Genomic DNA, 6334 nt, shown 5'->3' on the forward strand with positions numbered 1-6334 from the left:
GCAGGCATCATTAACCTCTTAGAGCTGCAGTTTCCATCTCTGTACCATAGGAGAGAAAACAACTGTGGAGTAAGCTGTTTTTACTTACAACACTTCTGACACCAGTTACGTGGTGTCTTTTCCAACACCACTTCTGCAACTCTCAGATGTCAACTAATTCTGACATCAGCCAGTGTCCAACAATTCGGTTCAGTTCTGACACCGACTACCCAAAGTTAGCACAGGCCCCATAGTTTTAAGGCTCAGTCCCACAAGACAGCCCCCACTTCAGAAGGCAGCCGCAAATTGGGTCCCCAGGTTACCCACACTTCTGTCCAACTTGGCTACAATGTAGGGGGTTCCCACAGCACTCCCCCGTTTGGGTTCTTTAATTTGCTAGAACGGCTCACAGAAATCAGGAAAACATTTGACTTACAATTACCAGTTTATTATAAAGGATATAACTCAGGAACAGCCAAATGGAAGAGATTCATAGGGCGGGGCATGGGGAAGAGGCGTAGAGCCTCCGTGCCCCCTCCAGGAGTGCCACCCTCTGGCACGTTTATGTGTCCGCCAACCTGGAAGCTCTCTGAACCCATCATTTAGGGGTTTTTATGGAAATTCCAGTCCATAGGCGTGATTGATCGAATCACTGGCCATTGGTGATTAACTCAATCTCCAGCCCTCCTCTCCTCCCCAGAGGTCAAGGGTGGGCTGAAAGTTCCAACCCTCTAATCAAGACTTGTTCTTTCTGGTGACTGGTCCCCATCCTGAAGCTGTTTAGGGGCCACCAGTCATCTCATTAGCATTGAAAAGACGCCCATCCCTCCAGAGATTCCAAGAGTTTTGGGAGCTGTGTGCTAGGAACCAGGGAAAAAGGAACGAGATATTTATTATTATACCCCAGAGGGTCATTGAGAAGTTAAATGTGATGGACAGAAGCATCTGGCACAGTGCCGGGCAGCACCACTGTCTTAGCTCGGGCTGCCGTAACAAAATACCATAGACTGGGGGGCTTACACAACAGCGCAGTTCTGGAGGCTGGGAAGTCCAAGATAAGGTACTGGCTGATTCCATTCCTGGTGAGAGCCCTCTTCCTGGCTTGCAGACAGAAGCCTTCTTGCTGTCTTCACATGGCAGAGAGCCAGAGCTCTGGTCTCTTTTCCTCTTCTCATAGGAATGGTAATCCCACCAGGGGTCCCCATCCTCACATCCTCACCTGAACCTGATTACCACCCAAAGCCCCAAAGCCCTCCTCACATTGTGAGTTAAGGCTTCAACATATAAATTTGGGGGGAACACACATAGTCAGTGCCTGACAACCACCCTGAGCCCTGAGCAGCAGGGGTCCCTGCCCGGGGTCACCTTCTCTCTCTCTCTGTGTCTCTGTCTCGCTCACACCCATGCACCCACACGTGGCCCTTCCTGCGGTTGGGATCCAGCCTCAGTTGCCAGAACACTGAGCTGCAAACATCCTCTATCTTGATCTTACTGTTCAGGCCATAGAGAAACACTTGTCTGCATCTCTTGATCTATTTCCCCAAAAGAAAATGCGGTGGCTTCCCCATGGTGCAAAGATTTGTGGTTGTGCCCTGCTCACGTCAGACCTATACCCTGCTCGGAAGAATGGGGAGGACTGAGAGGCGGAGGGCTTAGGAAAGAGAAAAGATGAATTAACTGGTCGGATCTTTGTCAGATAGCAGGGAAGCAGTGGACGTTGCATAATGAACTGGCATTTCCCAGAAATAGCAGGCATCCATTTGCTTGTGGCCCTTCATGTTCTAATTCATGGTGCCTGCTGTGTAATGTGGGATAGATTGGCAGTAGCTGTCCACAAAGGCTGAGGAGCATTTTGCGATATTAAGCAACTCATGTTGCTATTAAGCTTGTGTATTCACAGGGTTGGCCAAAATGCATGAAATTTGACACCTCCTCTTTACTTTGCAACTAGATGGTTATGAGACAGTAGAATTGCAAATAGTTTTATTTTGGTAAAAATATTTAATAAGATTTTAATTTTCAGTAGTATTAAATAACCTAGATTTAAAACTTTTACATGGTTTTCATGTTATGTAGAGTGACCAACTCATCCCAGATTGCCTGGGACTTTCCTGGGACACTGAAAGTCCTACATCCTGGGAAAATTTTCAGTCCCAGACAGACTGGGACAGTTGGTCAACCCCAAGTTTGTTGCCCTGGGCCCTGCAAATGTTGGTGGCAGGTCTACCTGGCCCATAATAAGCTTCAGTATGGCAGTCCTAGTGACTGTTCATCTTATTGGACAGGAAATGGCCGAACCACTGGCCCAGAGACCTACGAGAAGACATGGAGAACGAGAGACAGCTCAGAATGGAAACACTCAGTCGATCCTCATTATTTACAGGTTCTGTATTTGTGAATTCGCCTGCTCCCTCAAGTATATTTGTAATTACAAAGTCAATACTCACAGCTCTTTTGGGATCGTTTGTGAACACGCCCAGAGCAGCAAAAAAAATCTGAGTTGCCCAACATGCCCATTCCCAGTTGGGGTTGAGCAAGTGACGCTCTGCTATCTTGTTTCAGTGCTCCTGCTGTAAACAAGTGTCCTTCTTCTAGGCTATGTATGTTTTTCACATTTTTGTGCCTTTTGTTGGTGACTTAGCTGTTTGAAACGGCCCCCATGTGTGGTGCTGATCTAGCGTTCCTAAGCAAGAGAAGGCTGTGATGGGCCCTATGGGGAAAACACGTGTTAGATAAGCTTTGTCCAGGCACGAGTTATAATGCTGGTGGCTGCAAGTTCAGTGTCAATGGATCAGCAACATATATCAAATAAGGTGTCTTTAAACAGAAAACACTATAACATAAGGTTATGTATTGATTGGTTGATGAAAATGTAACCAGAAGCTCATAGGAACCTAACCCCGTATTTCCTCTAGGAGCAACAATTCAGAATTCACTAATGGAGGGTAGGTGGTGACTTTATAGAACATAACTACTGTGAATAACGAGAACTGACTGTATGTCACCAGACTTTCAGGAAGGGGAGCGGGTGGGTGCCACGAGATCCAGGGTTTGTTTCCTCCATAGAACTGGAAATACAGAGAGTTGCGTGCTCTGACTGTGCTTGGTCAGCTCGGGCACCCTGGGTCTAGGAGGACCTGCTCACCTCTTCCCTGCAGCGCTGGGCAGAGTGAGGGTGGGCATCCCTCACCCCATTACCAAAGCCCGGCACCTGGAGACTGCCTGTGTGGGAGGCCTTGGCTTCTCTATCAACCTGCCAGATGCCTAGATCCTTTCACAGAAAGACAATGCCTACCCCCACAATGCCCCAGGCTCATTCTGACCCTTCCACCTGCACACACTTGCCCGACATTTCCTAACCACCACTGATGGCCTCAGGTAGGCCAACCTGAACAGCCCAGTGTCGGTCTCACTCTACCTTCTCAGCCCCCATCCTGGGCCCAGCTTCCTAGTTCTGCCTGTATAATTCACTCTTTTGTTTTTTATTCTGGTAAAATATACATAACATAAAATTTACCATTTTAACCATTTTTAAACGTACAGTTCCGTGGCTTTAAGTCCATTCACAATGTTGTGCAACCATCACCACCATCCATTCCAGAACTTTTTTCATCTTGTAGAACAGAAACTCTGCCCCCATTAAACAATAATTCTCCATTCCCTCTCCCTCCAGCCCCCGGCACTCACCATTCTACTTTCTGTCTCTATGAGTTTGACTACTCTAGGGACCTTGTTGAGTGGAATCCCACGGTATTTGTCCTTTTGTGACTGGCTTATTTCACTTAGTATGATGTCCTCAAGATTCATCCATGTAGCATGTGACAGAATTTCCTTCCTTTTTTAAGGCTGAGTAGTATTCAGTTGTGTGCATCGGTGGAATTCAGGACATGCTACCCCCAAATATGGCACCTGGGCATATTGAATATTTTACGCTGAAGGATTTGAGAAACAGCACGTGTAGGAAGGACTTTCTGACCTCTCCCTGAAGCGGGTCATAAGACCCTCATATGCGAGGTGCCCTCCCCATGCTCCGAGGAAAGAAGCATTGTTCTCTCCAAAGATGCAGGGACACAGAGAGGCATCGGAATGAACAGACTTTGCTAAGTTTCCTGCAGTTCACTGCACTTGTCTCATACCCTTTGTTATCATATCTTTCCACCACTTTCCACTCTTCAAACCAGCATAAAAACACAGGTTGAACTGTTTCCTCGGGTCTTCATTTGCTTATGAAGGCTCCTGTGTCACATAAAACTTATATTAAATAGGAGCTGGCCCAGTGGTGTAGGGGTTGAGTTTGTGCGCTCCGCTTCAGCCGCCCAGGGTTCGCAGGTTCAGATCCCGGCGCGGACCTACGCACGGCTTATCAAGACTGTTGAGAGCCAGTCTTCCTCAGCAAAAAGAGGAGGATTGGCAATGGCTGTTAGCTCGGGGCTGATCTTCCTCACCAAAAAAAAAAGAAAAAGAAAAAAAACTTATATTAAATAAATTTCTGTGTCTTTTTCGTTAATCTGTCTTTTGTTAAACAGGGGCCCCAGTCGAGAACTTAAAAGAGTAAAGGAAGAAGATATTTCTCCTCGCCCTCAGGTGACACCACACCGTTCATCCATTCCTGTGATTCACTTTGCATTTATGAATAAACACTTCTTCTGCTCCCCCCAGGCCTCAGGACTCCAGCTGTCAGTGCCCATCCTCACAGATGAGATCCTTCTTGGGTTTGCCCTGTCCCCAAAACAGGACCCAGGGTGTCGTCTGTCATGCGTGCAATCCCTCCAGGTGTCCTGGCTTGGGGGAACAGAATTGCACTTGCTGGCAGTGCTGGGAGAGTATGGAGTCAGCACTGAAGACTTGGGTAAGCTTCAGGGCCAGTCCGCTGAGCCCTGGAGAAGTCAGACGAACACTCCCTGCCTCGTGCCAGAGGCCACGTTGCTGGTGACCAGCATCATCCCATCTGCCAGAGATGGTGGTCTCTCTATTACCGAGGCAGCATGCCCCCCAGTGGGCCCTCAACTGTGTTTACTGAATGAATGAATGAATGCTAAAGTGATGCCTGGCTAAACATGGAAGCGCCTCCAAATTTAACCACCTTCACAGACCTACACATTTTCTTAACTCATAGACCCACATTTGATCTACAAATTCATTTCAGCTGTTCTTTAGTAGCTTAGGTGTTGTCTTAGATGGGTACCTCCAGAAGCCATCCCAGAGACCAGGATTTGAATGCGTGGTGACACCCGGAGATATTAGGAGGGGAGTGGGGAAGGGCCAAGGGAAGAACGTGGGCAGGTTCTACTCTGTCAGATGGGGCTCAGTTTCTCAAGGAGAAACAACACGCCACAGGGAGGAGGTGGGAGGGAAGTGGAGTGTTGGTCCTTCAACTCTCATCTGCCGTTGGCCGAGGGCTGCTCCTGGGGCGTCCCTGCCAGCACCTGTGGTCTGCTTGGAGCAGGCTGAGCGGAGGGTGGCAGCAGCTTGCAGTGGAAGCTCCCTTGGGCAGGGAGGGCCACCGGGAGATGGGTGGGGCCCCAGCACTGGGTGCCAGGCATCTCTACCAGACAGGGCCCCCCCTCAAGGAGCTCACAGCCTAGGGGAGAGGACAAGGGTCAAACACTTATGAAGGAGATGGCCCCACAGGTTGGGGGGGTCAGTGCTGTGTCTGAGGGAGGCACAGGGGTTCGGGGGCCCACCGGGTGGGGAGCACACCTCGCCGGGCATCTTGGAAGGCTTCCTGTATTCAATCATGAAGTTCATAAATATTTATTGACCATCTCCTTGGTTCCTGCTGCTGTTCTAGGTGCTGGGGATACAGCTGTGGAAATGACCAAAAAGGAGCCACAAGAGAACAAGAAAGAGGAGAGGAGGATGGGCTGTTTATTCAGAGCCGGCTGGAGCAAGGGAGTTGGCCACTATCACTTGCATTCGACAGAGACTCAAAGACAGGCAGAGGAGCAGGAAAGCTTTGTAGTGGAAAGAAGAGAAGGCTTCAGGGATTGACAAAGATTCTCTCCTTGACCACACATTAGTCAGGCTCCCCTAAGCCCTTGACCTCATCCTTGGGCCTCATCAAGAGCAAGAATCCTTCTAAGTCGGTTTGGTGAAAAGGCCCCACCCTTGATTCCTCATCCCCCCACCCCACCCCCACCCCAAGTGGTGTCTTATTGCCCCCGTCTGCCTTCATAAGAATCCTGTTAGGTCAGTTTAGCAAGAATTACCTGACCCTCTTAGTAATTTTTCACCCACAGACACCTCCACCCCAATCTGCTTCTTGGCTAGAAATCCCCACTTTTCCAAGTTGTATGCCGAGTTGAGCACAATCCCCTTCCCCTCCTGCAAACGCCCGGTGCAGTGGTCTCGACAC

This window comes from Ceratotherium simum, chromosome 25, assembly GCF_057802395.1.
Source record: "Ceratotherium simum simum isolate JZ-2026a chromosome 25, ASM5780239v1, whole genome shotgun sequence".
In the NCBI taxonomy this organism is placed as follows: Eukaryota; Metazoa; Chordata; class Mammalia; order Perissodactyla; family Rhinocerotidae; genus Ceratotherium; species Ceratotherium simum.